This window comes from Simochromis diagramma, unplaced genomic scaffold (genome assembly GCF_900408965.1).
Source record: "Simochromis diagramma unplaced genomic scaffold, fSimDia1.1 OVJJ01000304.1, whole genome shotgun sequence".
Classification (NCBI taxonomy): domain Eukaryota; kingdom Metazoa; phylum Chordata; class Actinopteri; order Cichliformes; family Cichlidae; genus Simochromis; species Simochromis diagramma.
Window position 1 is genome coordinate 73452 of NW_024387030.1, and position 18417 is coordinate 91868.

The following is an 18417-nucleotide window of genomic DNA, read 5'->3' on the forward strand; positions in this document are numbered from 1 at the left end:
AAGCAGGCAGGCACATGACATGCCTGCAGATGAGGAGTTGAAAATGCCAGAAAACACTGGGGCCAGCTCGTTTGCACAGTGTCTGAGGGTGGCAGGAGACACACCGTCTGGGCCGGGAGCTTTTCGAGCATTCAGACTCTTAAACTGCTTCCTCACACCTTCTTCATGAATATGAAGAGTTGTGGTGGGAGGAGGTGGTGTGAAATCCTCTTTTGTGTGGGGTGAGGAGGGGGGTGTTGTAGGTGAAGTGTTTGAAGGTGGTGATGGCTCTATGGAGGGGGGAGAAGTGGGGGAATGAGTGTCCAAAGTGTCTCTATTGTTGTCTATGTGCTGCTTTTTTAGTAATGCAGTGAGCTCAAAGGAAAGACACCACACAAATCCATGGATTACAGCATGCATGGCGCTCACAGTTAATTTTGTCCTTGCTTTCTGTAAATAATTTAGTTGTGATAGATTTTGCAGAAAAACTATCAGAGCTGTTATTTCCTTCTTGCTGTGATTTGAAAAAAGAAAAAAAGAAATACAAAATAAAATCATGAGGGTTATCTCAAATGTTCTGGTTGTATTTCCATTTAAGACTTCCCAGATTAATTCAGCCCGTCAGGGGTTTTCATTAATATGCTTGAGCCTAGCTGATATGAAAGAAGAAATATTCTTTAGCAGAAAAGCTTGCCCAAAGACATTCAGTCAAAACCCCTAATGCTTTTGAACAGTATCCAAAAGAAGGTCTTAGGTAGCTTAACTTCACAAGTTCAGACATTTTCTCAACCATTACAAGTGTGGATGTAAGTTAAAAACATTTCTGAGGTCAAATGTGCAAAGCGAGACATTTATAAAAATGAATGAAAATGCTTGAAGCTTGATGTTTAAATCCACATGCTCACACAACCAAGGTGTCCATTTATATGATGGCATGTTGGAACATGAGAATCTTTCAAAACTCAGTAAGAGGAACAAAGGTAAGTAAAAAGCATGGATTGCATAGTCAAGCTGTAATTTGTTCTGCCACAAGAATTTCCCTGTTGTCTTTTCCTTACACTTGTTCACTTATTCTGTATCTAAACCTTCTATACAAGGAGTGCAGAATTATTAGGCAAGTTGTATTTTTGAGGAATAATTTTATTATTGAACAACAACCATGTTCTCAATGAACCCAAAAAACTCAATATCAAAGCTGAATGTTTTTGGAAGTAGTTTTTAGTTTGTTTTTAGTTTTAGCTATTTTAGGGGGATATCTGTGTGTGCAGGTGACTATTACTGTGCATAATTATTAGGCAACTTAACAAAAAACAAATATATACCCATTTCAATTATTTATTTTCACCAGTGAAACCAATATAACATCTCCACATTCACAAATATACATTTCTGACATTCAAAAACCAAACAAAAACAAATCAGTGACCAATATAGCCACCTTTCTTTGCAAGGACACTCAAAAGCCTGCCATCCATGGATTCTGTCAGTGTTTTGATCTGTTCACCATCAACATTGCGTGCAGCAGCAACCACAGCCTCCCAGACACTGTTCAGAGAGGTGTACTGTTTTCCCTCTTTGTAAATCTCACATTTGATGATGGACCACAGGTTCTCAATGGGGTTCAGATCAGGTGAACAAGGAGGCCATGTCATTAGTTTTTCTTCTTTTATACCCTTTCTTGCCAGCCACGCTGTGGAGTACTTGGACGCGTGTGATGGAGCATTGTCCTGCATGAAAATCATGTTTTTCTTGAAGGATGCAGACTTCTTCCTGTACCACTGCTTAAAGAAGGTGTCTTCCAGAAACTGGCAGTAGGACTGGGAGTTGAGCTCGACTCCATCCTCAACCCGAAAAGGCCCCACAAGCTCATCTTTGATGATACCAGCCCAAACCAGTACTCCACCTCCACCTTGCTGGCGTCTGAGTCGGACTGGAGCTCTCTGCCCTTTACCAATCCAGCCACGAGCCCATCCATCTGGCCCATCAAGACTCACTCTCATTTCATCAGTCCATAAAACCTTAGGAAAATCAGTCTTGAGATATTTCTTGGCCCAGTCTTGACGTTTCAGCTTGTGTGTCTTGTTCGGTGGTGGTCGTCTTTCAGCCTCTCTTACCTTGGCCATGTCTCTGAGTATTGCACACCTTGTGCTTTTGGGCACTCCAGTGATGTTGCAGCTCTGAAATATGGCCAAACTGGTGGCAAGTGGCATCTTGGCAGCTGCACGCTTGACTTTTCTCAGTTCATGGGCAGTTATTTTGCGCCTTGGTTTTTCCACACGCTTCTTGCGACCCTGTTGACTATTTTGAATGAAACGCTTGATTGTTTGATGATCACGCTTCAGAAGCTTTGCAATTTTGAGACTGCTGCACCCCAGATTCACATCACCTAATATGCTTAATTGGTAGTAGGCTTTCAAGCCTATACAGCTTGGAGTAAGACAACATGCATGAAGAGGATGATGTGGACAAAATACCCATTTGCCTAATAACTCTGCACTCCCTGTATACATGAGTACAGAACTTGTTCTTCTAATAGATGGAAACTGATTTTATTGGCATAAAATAGATATGCCTAGTGGAAATTAGAAAAAAAAAATACTATAGGAAAAGTCTCATACTGTGATTTTTATTTGGTAGCTTGATGCAAACTTAGACATTTTCATAAATGCTTAATTAAATTTTTACATATTTGCATACATCAACAAAAGGAGTGTTGAGAGAACCTAGTGTTGCCGGTGCAGAATAATAAAGAGGCCGATGAAGTTTAATAAAGATAGAGCAAGTCACAAATACACTTGCCAGACCTGATAGGTTGCTCTGAGTGTGTGCCTGTCTCCATGCTCCAATTATTTCTGTGATGCTAATCAGGCAGCAGCAGCCTGATTAGTATGGTTGTCATGGTAGCACTCCTGGGATCTGACAAGAGTTTCTGGGATGGATTGACAGCATGGCCCTTACTCTGAATGACAATAGCACCAACAACCTCAATGGTGTATTTAAAAGGAGTATGTAGTATAAACATGCTCAAAGTGTAATAAATATGGATAATAAGTTACAGTCATAAAAAAAATATAATATTGCATGTAAGTCCTGAAACTGATGTTTTTTGCAACATCATGATTTTTTTCATTTATTTATTTATTTATTTTTTAAAAAAAGGTCTTTCCTTAGTAATTTTTGAATATCTATTTCTGAAAAAATGACCAAGACACGCATGAATCATATGCCCTTTTTGATTCTTCCCTTTTTTCATGGCAAATAACGTGTGTTTTATCAACATGGCATGCCTGATATTTGGCTTTAACTGACAGTCACAGCTGTAGGAGAGTTCACAGCTCAGACGCAGAATGAATATGTATAATATGTGTGAGGCTATGATAGGTTGCTGTTTAAGAAAAAAGCTTCAGTAGAGGATAAAAAACCCCACTTATCTGCAATCAGATAAGCACAGATACCCCATATTCATATAGTCACAAAATACAGTGAGATGAATCACCGTTTAGGTTGTCAGGCACGAGCTGTTTATTGACTAACAGTACTGAACACTAAAGTCAACCATTGCCAGTCTTCAGTTAAATTCTTATCAACTGTCAAAAGCTATAGTGAGTAAAATAAGAAGCTTTTCACCTAGAGAGGATGTTACTGCTTCCTTCCGCTGATAGAAGTAGTCAAATTAAGTAGTCTGACATGTAGTGAGACTGCACGCTGTAGACATGTTGTGTCAGGCAACATATTACCTTACCTTGTGCATTTTCCCTCTGAAGACTGAATTGTTTGACTGCTTATGGGAAAAAGACTTTCCTAGAAAATTTCACGCATGCTTGTTGCCTAAAACAAGGTCAGGAGCATATATAAAATGGTAAATGAAAGCCATGTCACAAACGTGCAATAAAATACAATGAACCTAAAAATGTGACTTTGTTTCACGGGTACTGAGCCTAAAAATGGTCTCTGTAAGTATTTCAGTGCTCTTTGTAATCAAAGGATGTTAGGCCACAAACATGGTGATGGAAATATAACTGCTACATTTATTATCTTCAATGGCAACATTATGTTGAGTGAAGAAGAAAATGATGTGTGCTGAATGCATTTGTAGTTCGGTGAAGATATTGGGGTGGATTTTAGGCTTTTCAGAATATTAAACCCACTGAGACTTTGGTCCTGAATTAGGTGGTGTTTAGGGGCCACGAGGATCCTGTTCTTCACATATCAATAAAACGACACAATTATGGTTTGGTTTTATGGCACAGTTGGATACCACAGATACTACTTTTTCATTTGAAAGATGATCTGTCAGGAAGCAGCTGTGTGTAGGCAGGCGAGGACCCAAACGTGCGACTCACAACACACAGGGAAAAACTCAAAAGGCACGGCTTTATTTAACAGGAACACACAGAGCGATACAAAACTACACTGGGAGACATTAAAGCTGAGGCACAGGGAAGACACGAGGAAATGCACACAAACATAAGGGACCACGCAACACTGAGACAAAGAAACACAGGGACTTAAATGCACTGGGGCATAACAAGGGGAATGAGACACAGGAGGAGAGCACAGCTGGGAGTAATTAGACTGGACGAGACAAGGGAAACGAAACTAGAAGCAATGACACGAGACACAGGCCTTCAAAGTAAAACAGGAAACACACTGACTGAACCCAAGACATGTCAACTTAACAGACTGTGAAGACAGAACATGGGGACCTGAAACATGGGACAGAAAGGCACAGTAGACACAACACGGAGAATAGGGAAACCATCAAACAAAACATAAGAACTAAACCCTTGACAACCATAACTGAAACCTAGAGAAATGACAATAATCAAAACAGTACAACCAAGGACTTAGAACATAAACCATAATATAAAATACAAGACCTCAAAATGCTGGGTCACAAAGACCCAGAACCGTGACATGATCTTTTATGATTTATATTTATATGCGGAGATAAAATGAGTCAACTTTCTATGAGGCGCTTTGGTTGGCTGTTGCATCTTACACTAAATAGGTCATTTAAATGTGGAGACATGCAGAAACATGTCTGATATTGTGTAGAAAAAGTCTGTGTGTATAATTTGGTTTAAAAATAACAGTAAGTTCCACTGTATGCATTCATTCACTCTTAGATTTCTTTTCTTTAGATTTTAATACATTGCACTACTGCATTAAATATAATGAAATTTAATTTCTGAGTCTCCCAGTGCTTGGAAATCACACCTTGCTGGGATCTTCTTTAATTGGTTCCAATGATTGAGTTTAATGTGTTATTTTGAAATGGACTACAAAACTAACTAACTTAGTTGGACTCAACTACCAGGTTGGTGTTCCAGCTCCCCACTTCATCCAAGTGCCAGTGTGTTTAAACTGATCTGTGTATTGTCACAGTCAATGAATCTGGTCAGCCGGTCTGCAGCTCTTCGATTAGCTGATTAGTGTGGTTCAGGATAAATCACTGTCATTGTTGGGAGTCTGCTGGCATTGTAGATGACACATTAATAGAATTAAAGAGTCACACATGCAGAGGCAATAATTCACAGCTTCACTGGATCACTGTTGTATCGATACAGAAGGGTATGGTCCTGGTGTTTTCTAATTTGTGTCTGTGCTTATTAACTGAACATACTCTGGGTGGACATTTCAGTGTTGTTTTGCTTAATCATGGGGAAAGAATGCACACAGCATTGAGCTGTGGAAGAATTATACTTCAATAAGATTGATTTAAGTTTTGAAAATGTGTGTAACAATCTGGAAAAAGTGCAAATATTCCTACTGGCACAACTACTGTTGATTTGGAGGCTCAGTTTTTCGTGCCAGTTTTTGCAAAATTTAACAGAAAAATGGTGGAACAAGTAGGAGAACCAGAGAGGATGCCACAGTCCTTCTGTCCATTTACATTTAGGCTGCCTCAGTGTTATTTGATAGTATTTAAGACTGACTCCATGATGTCATCATCAGGTCTGTGTGGGAGGACTGGTTAACGCCCAAGTAAAAAAGCAGTACATCAAAATATCAAGAGTACATTAGTATATAGATTTCTAGGTTGGTGCAACCAAAATCAAAAATACCTTTAAGTCCACTGTATGTGAGTATCTCACTACCATGCACACACATAAATATTCAAAATCAATCATGATTTTGGTATTTCATATAATCCCAGATCGACATGGTAGACCGTATTATTACATCTACTTTCTATGAAAAAGTGAGCAGAATTGTGTTAATGTATTCAGTTTAAAATCTGTCCTGGAAGAAAGAAATGGGCTTATAGTAACTGGCTGGAAAGCCGCAACGTCTTCTTTCCTCATTTATCAAAGCTGATAAAACTTACAGCACTGCTGCTGGACACTATTAAACCTTAAGGAATATGAACTGCCAGAAATCTTCAATATATCTGTGATGGTGCTTATAAGTCCAAAGGATCATGAAAACATATTAAATCTAAAGTTAAGAAAGTGCTCTTGCATGATGAAATCATTATTTTTTCTCACCAGAGTGCACAGCCTCCTACCCACTCTGATATCACATCCAACTTATCCCAAAATAATTGGTATAAAGTCAAAAAGCATCTTAGGATTACGTATAAAGAGCTCTTCAGGCCAGTTTTGCTATTCATGTTAACCCATTTTGGCCATTTACAGCATTGAATGTGATGCATATTGGTTAGGGTTAAGGTTAAGGTACAATATCATTCAAGAAATAACACTAAAACCAAATATGCGTAGTGATAAGATGCAACATGCCTGTTAATCATGTGCAATTTCATAACGCGAGGCTTGAAGCGGTGAAGAAAAGGCCTTGCTTTTTCTAATTTTCTAACTATTACAGCCTTTTACCTGTGTACTGAAGACATAGTTAGCAAATAGCTATTCAAACTTCCTGTTCTTGAGCGACAGAAGTGGCACCCTGTGTGGTCTTCTGCAGCTGTAGTCCATCTGCTGCCTTCCTAACAGCTCAAAGCAGTCTGGCCATTCTTCTCTGACTTATGACTTCACACAGGCATTTTCACCAAAATAACTGGTGCTCAGAAGATATTTTATCTTTTTCAGATCATTTTCTGTAAATCAAAGTGATGATTTTGTTTCTGAAATGCCCAGACTAGTCATTGAAGTCATTTAAATCACCTTTACTCCCAATCCTGATTATATTTTTGAACTTTAACAGGTTGTTTTAACCATGTTCAGATCCTAATTGCACTGAGTTGCAACCATGTGATTGGCTGATTAGATATTTGAGACAAATAGCAGTTGTGGCCAGTCAGTATATACCAATGCTAGTTACCAGAATAATAATCAGAGTCAGAAAAATATAAATAAGGAAATATCTCACTGCATAAATATTTAGGACCAGGCTGCATATATTGTTTTCTAAGCTCATATTCATTACCTTAAATAAATGATAAATATTTTTTTTTTATAAGTTTGTCTTCTTTTGTATGGGTTGCCGTGTGTTATTATTTGTGATTTTTTTAATAATATTAAGGGGTTTTGTTCTTACAGTTTAATTGTATGCTTTTATTGTTATATTTTTGTTTGACTTGGAAGACACATCACACCTTATCACTAATTTTATACACTTGTGAGAGTTCATGTCATGTAAGAACTCCGCCATTGACCATGCTTGCACCTAAAGACCAATAAGAGGCCCTGGCGGGAAGGATGAGGGGGGTGAAACGTGACATGGCTGCCAGAGCAAAATGTAACAGACAAAAGGACTCTATGATGATGATGACCACCAAAGAGCACTATGGCTGGAAGAGATTACAGTGGTCCTATCTATTCGGACGGCGAGATGCAAACCATGGTTGTCAAGCAGAGAACAGCAATGGGCAGAGTTAATAGATCTGCCGATCTGAATTGGTGCAGGAGCGAAGGAGTGGAGGACGTGTGAGGTCGCTTTTTTTTTTTCTTTCTTTTTTTTAAATTTAAATTCTTCTTGTCCCTGGCCAGGGTTGTTTGAAAACTTAGTTTTATTCTCTACTGCCTTGGCTCCCCTACTGCTCTTCCGATTTTAGAAAGGTTTTCCCTTCTGATCAAACCACGTTGCATGAAGACCCAAGAATTTCTTAAGGTAAAGAAAAGGAAGACAAAATTGAATGCAAGCATTCTCACAAATATCGAACCCTACTGCAAAACATCACGAGGGAGGAAACTGCATTTGATAAAAATTGATGGGTTCTAGACTTCAGTCATTTATTGCAAAGGGTTCAAGTATTACAGTTCATTGTTACATTGTATAAGCTATTTAAAAAGTATCAAAAATGACTAATACTTTTATTTAAACTTTGAATAAGGGCTCAAAATCAGCATTTCAGTCAGACCTTTTATTCCTTGGATTAATTGTATATAGCGGTGTAGTCAAGAATATCTCCATCGTTCTATTCACACATATAAGACAGATTAAATATCAAAATAAAAGATCTAGCCACACTGTTACTGCATTGACGTGTTGAGTACAAAAAAAGCTAACTATTATAATTGGATTTCTGTTGAATTCAAAAAATAAAATAACCAATTGCCTCTTGTTTTAATGTGCACTTGTGAGAGAAAAATTTAATGACTACTTCGGTCTTGAGTCTTTTAAAAGAAATCTTTTTGGAATAAAATGCAGTGAACCCATCAATATGTCACATCGTCTAGTATTGCTGGAACTGTCCAGCAGGTTTAAAGCAAAGGCTAAAAAACATTCATGAATTTAAGCTCATTTTAGGCACTTGAGACAGCAAGGGTAGACTTTTCTTTCGCTCACAGCTTCTTCAAATATGCTTTTTCATACATGAAGTAGAGCTGCATAATGTATTTCATGGGTTCAGTAGAAAAGGAAAAGAATGTCACATTGCTTTTAACTGTGATTCACACAGACTAAAAGTGAGTTTTCTGCTGGGGACAAAAAAGTTATACTTAACTTTATTAGCTTGATGTTATTTGGTGCAGTCTAAATGTTAATACATTTCCTTGACTGGTGAGTCATATGTCTGCTTTGAAAAGGAATCTATTTATATGTAATGAATCATTTCTTACACTTAAAAAAAAATTCTCATATGTAAAGTGAACAGTCAAGTAGATTGTTTTTCTAAACTTCAATAGTTCACCACCTGTAAAGGTATCTGAATCTCAGAAAAGGAGCCCACCTCTCACATGAAATAAGTGCAGCATATATGTCAGTTTCATCCCGTTTTTCTTTGTCACCTTCCATCTGTGTCTGTGCTGCCATGTCTTGTCCTTGTTAAGATTCCTAACAGGCACCCGGGAGGCGTCAGGAAACGACGAGTCACTAAACGAACAGACAGATTGTTAATTTCCCTCCTCTAGGCACAGACTGCACAGGGTTGAAGTCCAATCCTGTTTGCAGACTGAGCAAAATACTGTCACTTTTATTAGCTTCCTGACCACATCAATCTGTCTCTGTGTTTGTGCCCTGTCTTTCCACCCTCGACTTCCTTCTTACCACTGACATATTTTTCACTCCCTCTATCCCTCTTCTCCTTCACTGATCTTCTGTCTCTGTCTCCCTACTGGGCAAAGTAAGCTAAAAATAAAAAGTGACACATTGTATATTAATAATATATTGAATATGAATTAGACAGGAGGGTTGAGTCACGCTGAGGGATTTTTGAGACTGAAGAAATAGCCGACTAAGAGTTCGTTAAAACACACCCAACCTTTGACCAGAAAACCCAGACCGTGTTGGTAATAGATAAATCATTCCAGCTCTTTGGGAGAACAAACCAATAAACAGTAGATGAAGGAATTGCCTTCATCCACCTTTATCATGATGCAAGACAGCAACTCTAAACAAACTGCTCAGAGACCTGAGGTCTTGCATTGATCTCAAATTCCAAATGGAAGCACAAAAACATGATTTTTTTTTCCCTCGACTATTTACATACTTTTTGAGGGCAGTGTACATCTGCTGCAGTGAGGCTTGTATTAACAAGAGCCACTAGCTCCATCAGCAACAGATGGTATGAGGGCTTTGTGTTTACATTCTGAAACAGTGGAGAAAAAAAAACTTGTGGTTTACTTGGAAAAAAAAAAGCTCACTGGACAATAGATGACTGTAGTTGTATATATGAGCGAAACCCTCACATAGTTCTTGCATTTTGAACATTTGAAGTGGAATATAAGTTGAGTACACATTCTACTACCTTATGTCTTTGAAGATGATGCAGACTTATAGCAGCAGTCAAAGGTGACTTGTTTTTGAAGTATGCAACTATTATTTCATAATGTTTTTAATTGCTCAGCAGACAGTAGGGATATTCTAACTTTATACATCAGAGCAGAGAGTCTTTTCCCCTCACACTGTCGGTTTTCCTTCCTGTTTGACAAACACTAGGCAGGCTGCCTTTTTATTTCTGGTGGATGGACACTCTACTTAAAGGTCAGATTGATGAAGTGCTGCTGAATTCCCATCTCTGCTGAGGACTTCTGAAAACCCCTTAGAGTACTGTTGGATTCTTGGTCAGATCCTCCATAGAGGCCTTTTTTTGTTCTCAGTTACTCAGTGCAGCTAACTCTGGGAAGAGTGCTGATGTTTCCAAACCTTTTCCACTTTACAGTTACTGAGGCCACTATGTCCTTAGAAAACTCCTAAAATTTAGGCTACAGTTGTACTGCAGACTTCTACAAAGAATATTTTGCTATGAAAGTGAGACCTTAAAACAAAGGTGTGTTTCCAACACATTATTAATTATTCACAACACTTACTTAATTTAGGCGAACAACCCGAAAAGTTTACCAGTCTGCCACAGGGCTAAAATCAAACAATGAATACTCATATCTGCATCTGTGGTCAATTTTTTAGGTAAAGCAGATGCATTACAACTAAATATAAAACAGGTCAGGTAAATGTTATTCATCTTCAATTCCTATAACAGACATATCTATGAAGGCTTTATGAATATTTAGAAAATGTCATGTACTGTGTGCAACAGGCAGGAATGGTGCACCAGAAGTGCAGACTCAAGGAGGGAAAAAGTGTATTTAAAATAGCTTTATTGCTGTACAAAAAAATAACTAAACTAAATATACAAAATAACTTGATAGGCAGGGCAGGCGAACAGAACACACAGCATGGGATGAGAGAGATCGCCACACAGACCAACAGAAATACAGGGCTTGAATACACAGAGGGAGCAGTCAGGGAATGGGAGACAGAAGGGAAACACAGCTGGGAAAAATCAGACCTAACTAGACAAGGAAGCAAAACTAGAAACATTTCAAAGTAAAACAGGAAACATAAAACAGAGATGCTGACTTGACAAGGTGATACAGCTGACAGGGGAGACAGAAAACCATGCAACACACAGAGAGAAACCAGAAGATTAAGAACTCTAACATAGAAACCAAAAGACTAGAAATTATAAATAATAACAACATCAAAGTTCAATAATAATGCAAAACTCCAAACACTAGGTCAGCAACCCAGGTACTCTAACAGAAAACTTATTTGGCCTGATGAACATCATTAAAACTTTCCAGTTGCTGTTCCTCTTTTATAGTTGTTCTTGCTGCTGCTCTGTAGCTTATCGACAGAAAAGGCAATATAAAGCACTCTTCCTTCTGCATGTAGATGTCAGTTATTGTGATGTGGCCAGCAAATTAGAAGCCCCTTGTCGACCACCACATGGCAACAGTGATGCTACCTCATTTGGGTTGAGAAGAGACAGTGATTGATGGCCAGGTGTCACGCAGCAAATTGTCCATTTCCACTCACACAGAGATATGCATAAATGCTTGCATGCACCAGTACACACAGAGTAAATGCCCACCCGCATACTTACTCAGCCACGCAAACACTTATTTATCATGCTTACACACACAAACTAAACTAAATGAAAAGTACTGTGGCAGTCGTTCTCTGTATATTGCTTCCCATCAGTCACAATGTTACAAGTGGTACAGCTACCTGTAAGACCACACTAGAATATACACTACATTACCTTGCATGAGGTAAACTATAATAAAATGAGTTTGGGAGAACTAGTGAGAAGATGCTTCACTGTGAGTTTATTCTGATAAGGTATAATTGCTTGTTACATTCTGTAAATTGGTCCAGGAGATGAGCATGGTAATCAATATAAATTTAAATGTTAAAGAGACAGCTCCACCACTGCCTTTTTAAGAAAGAATTGAAAACATGTAAGCAAAGCCTAGATTCTGAATTAAATAAAAACAAACAAATAAAAAACAACAACAACAACAACACACACACTGCTCAGGGGGCTGGACAACATAGGTGTTCCTTAACAGCTCAGTACTCGGAACACAAAATAAGCCCAAAATGACATTGAAGCTCACCTGAGTACTAAGGCTAGCCCACTGAGAGAAAGAAGCGCTTCTCCCCAGTTTTTATACTGCAAGGGTGAGTGATTGCTGAGTGTAGCCAGCTGTGCACTGGTTCTACAGGAGAAAGTGGTTGGCACTGGAGTAGAGAGGAAAACAGGGCACACCCACACAGCAGCAATGCTACTGTAGCTCCGTAACACTGTTGTTATATAGATTTCCAACCTGGTTGGTCTTTAATCACTTTAATCTTTGTTAACTAGTTAGACTAGCAATATGAATTCTAGTGTTTCCTGTAGTCACATGGTTTTGTAACACTTAGTTCTCAGTTGCCAGTCACCCCTGCATGCCTCCCCTATCGCTCTTAACATTCGCCAAATGGTTTTATTCCTGTGGATGATTTTAGCATTTCATTGTGTTTTCTAGTTTTATCTTGCATGAAAATCATTAGCCCCGTTTTTTTCCAAAAAAATATTTGGGGTAAGTCTGGTGCATCTTTTTTTTTCTGTGGCATTTTATCTATTTTTCCTTAAATGTTTATTTTCATATTGTTCCTTTAGCTGATTTGACTCATTCATTTGCTCAAAGTGTAACATGCAAAGCAGTGGTCTTGCACAAGAAGGTAAACCATGAAACAAACCACAGAGTGATTTCAAAACATTCCATCTTGACATGTGTATATAGATAGGATATAGATATAGGCACGGTCATCTGTTTTAGCATGTAGTAGACAGTAGCAGGGTTATAGCAGGGTACTTTACTGAAAGGTGTGAAGAGCCCACAGCTATTTTGCCAGTTATGTGTGGTCACGTATCTGATTAATCACATCATCTATTCTAAATAAATTTCTCCAGTGCTCTTTGCTGTATGTAACCACATCATATTAAACAGAAATGGTCTACAGGAAGGATGTGACTTCTTTCAGTCTTCAAGGACTTTGAATAAAATGTATTATTTTCTAGATCTTACCTTTTATCAATCAGTAGTTAATAAGGGACTTTTTCATTTCTCTTGGATTGAAACCCCGCTTTACTGACAGTGTACTGTTCAGGTTTCTTTGAATATACGTCAGTTGTGATGTTTACCTTTGTAGATCAAAGCACCTTTGATTCAAATCTCTTTTGAAATCACACCGGTCAGCAAGAGTTAGAGGAACTGGCCTTTCTCATCTCCTTATCTCATCTGCTGTTTTGTGTTTGATTTGCCCATATGCCTTTCTGGCTCTGTTCTTTTTTCCTATCACCTTTAAATAATCCAGTGACCTGTTAATATCACCCGGCAGAGTGAAAATATCATGGCTAATGCGGAGAGCAATAGCAGCTTTAGGTTGAGGAGTCCACTTCAGCGCTAATCCAGTCACAAGGGATGGAAAGGGAGAATAGAGAGGGAGACTTAATTTACACCTAGTATGGAAATGTGATTTCAGTCTAGATATGCACTTAGTCTACACTGTAGGTGCAACTCAGTTTTTTCAGACTTGCTGGACAGATTGCCTTTTCACTTTCAAAAATAGCTTTTTCTTTTGTATATGAAGGGTACACGTGTGTATGCATACATACTTACAGCAGCTGTTAAGGCGCTGTCCCGTAATCAAGCATTAAAGCATCATGAGGTTTTATTTAAATGTTTGTTATAAGTGGGATTTCATTGCAGTTCTTAGACAGTACAAATATATGGGAAAGAACAAAACAGTTTTGGAGAGTCTTTTGTGTACCTAGGATCAGATATGCTTAAATTTGTTCCTTAAATTTGACTTAAATTCCTCTCAATTAGGACTCAGAGCTACAAAAATCTGTACTCTTCTGGATGTGAACATACCCCCCAGTTGTCTCTAAATCTTAAGTTGCATTTTTGGCTATGGCAGATGCAATTTTTCACTAGGAACTACTAAACTAAAAACACATTGTTGTTTATGGTGCACAGGATCTCCATTTTAAAGGGATATTTGTTGTTAATATAAAATATGTAGACTATTAAGTGTTTTTATAAAACTTGTTATTGATTAGTACCTTAAAATGGTTACTAGTGATGATGGCAAGCTACATTGTAGCCACAGCCACCCTGAGGCGCACTGACAGAGGCTAAGCTGCCGAACACTGGCGCCACCGGGCCCTCTGACCACCACCAGTAGGCAATGGGTGAAGTGTCTTGCCCAAGGACACAACGAGCGAGACTGTCCAAGCCAGGGGTCGAACTGGCAACCTTCCGATCACAAGGCGAACTCCCAACTCTTGAGCCACGATCGCCCCTTAAAATCAATGATTCAGATAGTAACAAAGATGAGTTAATGACAAGTAGATAGGTGAAAGCGTATCGGCTGGTAAGTATGAGAAGCTATGTGCCAACGATGAAAACTATACCAGCATTAATGCTGTTTTTAAACTATGTGGATTATATTTGTGCCTGCCATAAAATCGCTGCCTCTGATAGTATATCGCCTCAGGGGATGGTATTTTTCTAATGCAAACACATCATACTCGACTGACTCACTCAGCTTCAGGCTTCCAGCATTGCATCCGCAGACTGTGTATCTGAAACCTGTATTTTTTTTTTTTTTTTTTAATGGTGAGCATTGGACAATGACTCTGGTTAGAAGATGTCTGAATTTAGATGTCTGGTACTCACTTGATCTCATGAACTCAGTAAGCATCTTGTGGTCAGATTATGATTTCATGTCTAACTGGACACGTATTATTTTGACTTTTTAGTAACAGTGTGGGTCTACTGTGACTGAGAAGTCTGTTTCGCTTTTCCAGTTAGTTCCACCCCTCGCTCGCCACAACACCAAGATGACGATGGAAGGAAATGCTCATTTTGAGAACATTGAGACATGACTCATATCATGGTGGTTACATCTGTCTTCTTTATGCAGTCGATCATCACCGATCATCTGATATCTAATATTTACCCATATGCAGGTAAGGAGAAGGAAAATGAAAACAACAGGTGTGGAAGAGAAGTGATTTCTCTTTAACATAAATGTTCTTTTATTATTATCTTTTTGCCTATTTCCATCCTTCACAGTCTTAAGATTTTTTTTTGTATTGTTTTCTCAAATTTCAGCACAGCACAGTGAGTGGGATCAGCACACTGCCAGACTGATAGAGGACGTTGTCAGTTGTGGTCAGTGGACTGGAATAATCTTTTTTTCTCTTTATTTGTCCCTCTTGTATCTTACCTTGTGCTTGGAAGCATGATACTGTATATGCAATAACACTGCTTTCACAGAAAAACATTACTTTTCTTCTTTTTTTTTTCTCTGCTTCAAGGAACATCATGTGCTTTATTTATTAGCTGAGAACACATTAGTCTCTCAAGTCTTTTGTTATCTCTTCTCTCCTGTTTTCATGATTCACAGCGTTGAATTCCAGATTGTTAGTTCCACGTCTCTCAGTCCAGCTCTTTTGTTGGTGAAGCACACAGTGATCTCAACTGGTACTTTTCAGTTTCACTTTCACTTTTTTCCTTTTCTACATTTGTCAAAATGGATTTTTATTTCAGAGGTTTTTAAAAATTATTTCTGTTTTTTTCTCACTTCTCAAATTAATTTTACTAAGTACAGTTCTGAGGTACTCTTGTGCACATATTTCCATTTCTAACTGCTTTGTGACACATAAGGAACAAGGCTTCCTGTAAGGTAATCCTATCCCACAGATGGTCTGCAGACCGGGCAAGCTTTCCATAGCGGCACGTAAACAGTTTTCTGCTTGCTGTAGGTTCTGATTAGAAGGTTTCTAGAGCAGCTCAAGAACTGTCTTTGCTAACAGCAGTCCAAGATGTTGTAGTGAGAATCTATTTAACAGAGGTATGATAGACACACTGGACAGCAGCCAATTCATACCCAGAAGCACTACAACACAAACCTGACCAGCATGCTAGCTAGTTTGCTAGAAACCAAGAGCACTGAAAAGCTGAGGCTGGTAAACTAGCACACTGATTGAGTATGACGTCATTCTGTCATCGTGTGGTTGTGGATCCATTACTTTGGTGAAATTTCAGAGAGAGATAGCTTTACCTCAAATGTAATCTAATCTAATGTCTCAATGGGAAGGAATATTCATATAGTGCTTTTGCAGTGGCAAATGGAATAGAAGCCAGAAGCTAGAAGCAGAAAAGATTACCTTTGTAGGCAATTTTAAAACATTTACTTGAAAGAGACATTTGCTCTTGGCATGGTAAGTTAGTTCTTTTTAGTTTTGTTTCAGTATACTGGGCTGAGATTTCAAAATCTCACACAGTCTGCTTTGCTAAATATAAAATCTGTTGTTTTGTGTGCAATCCTTTTTTTTGTAGACGTTTGGACTGAATGAGGTACTTGAATTTGCAGTAGTTTGCATCTATCAGACCTGGTCAAAAAACTTTTATTCATGAAAAAAATGTTCATTGCAGATTTAAAACTACAACAATGACAAATAACGAATTTTTACCTTTCATTCCAGGAAACTGAGATAGTAATTTTCTTCAGTTATAAATGTACCAGTACGTGAAAATATGTCTTCCATGTAACTCCAGTTTCCACTAGTATAAAAATGTACAAATATTGATTTCAGACTAGTAATTGTATCTTAGAGGCACTTTTACTAAACCAATTTAAGGGGAACTTATAATCAGTTTTAAGAAGCCATTTAAATAATATCAAGGTGTGAACTGTAGGAATTTAATGTATTTACGAGTCAAGGAAAAATGCTTTAGTGCTAAAAATCTAACCTGGAGATTAATTAATATTTGAACAGAAATGTAAAAATGAAGTAAATGCGCAGTTACGTCAACAGATATTCTTTGGGGGAGAAAATGGCAGGTGATATTTTGTCTGTGTCACACACTTCATCATAGTCTTTCCTAAAAATAGAAACTCTACAATGATGGTGCGGCTTCTGAAGTTCTGCAGTACACAGCTTCATCTATTGTATTGATTTTTGTTTTGCTGAGTTTTCAAACTCAGTTTAGGGCTTTGGTGTAGAGCTAGTGAGTCATCACACAGCAGAAAGACACAGGAAAATTACCAATTACATACACTGTTATTGCTTCTTTGGTTTATAAGAGAAACACAATTGTCTTCAAAGGCAACGAGATCCAGTAAATATAGCCCAAACACTGGCAGTAAGGATTAGAAATCAACATGAGTTTAAGAGTTGATGAGTTGCAGCACAAGCTTAATACAGTCTAGAGTCTGCAGGTTCTGCTGTGGCACAGCCATGAGTCACTTATCAAGCGTGCTTCAGTCTGCAGAGAGAAAACATTTGAGGTTCGGGCGGCTGCATCCTGTACCTCAAAGGACCAAGTGACAGGATGATGAAGGGTTTTATCCTGTGTGTGTTTACCCTACACAGCCCAGTTCACAGGAGCCTTCATTGGTACAAAGTCATGAACTGTGAGCATGAAAAGGCAGTAGCAAAGCATCACTTTTGAATGCCAGATATATAACCTCTTACCTACCACCAGGTACCTGTTGACTCACTGGGGCTGGATTTTGCTTTGTCCACATGTTACATTTACAGAAGACACATTTTCAGAAAACTAGAAGATGTAATGTTTCAGATAAAGTCGAGGTGTTTCAAGCAGAGGTGGAAGGTAACTCAACCCTAACCCTAAATGTGTTTCCAGTAACTGTTAAATGGGGTGTAATGGGAGCTTAGGTTAAAATGTGAAATCAAACTAACAAACCAAGCATAAACAATGACTTGTGTGTGCTGTATGTATTGTATAAACAGAAAAGATGCTGCCACTTGCCTGCACCAAGTTACCTATTACATTATGCAACACATTAGGAGGAAATAGGGAAATACATGTCACTTTAACAAAAGAGCACCATATTATCATGCCCTTTAATTATTTTAATAAAGTATTCCACTAACCTTGGCCTATTCACATAATTAAAATCACATTGATTTGAATGAGGTGACAATATGTCTCATGCACCTCTTCATATATAAGTTATATTATATCTACATTTATGTCAGCTTTACAGTTTTCCAGTCTATGACTCTGCACTTTCAAAAGACTCTGCAAGGGAAAAAATGCTTAGCTTTTGTTGTAGATTACAACCTAACATGACATAATGATGCAGGCTGTTACACATTGCACTGCAATAATATTGGATTCATCTTGGTGTATTATAGGACCAACAATAGCTCTAGTCATTTACCAGCGG

The 18417-nt window shown here is 38.2% G+C and overlaps 1 long non-coding RNA gene across 1 annotated transcript; it reads left to right on the forward strand.

Annotated features, from left to right (window-relative positions):
- The first annotated feature begins 4631 nt into the window (after positions 1–4631).
- LOC120740452 lies at positions 4632–18175 on the forward strand. Its single transcript, XR_005697375.1, has 3 exons — positions 4632–4872; positions 6153–6155; positions 18165–18175. It is a non-coding gene; the product is annotated as an uncharacterized LOC120740452 (long non-coding RNA).
- The last annotated feature ends 242 nt before the right edge of the window (positions 18176–18417 follow it).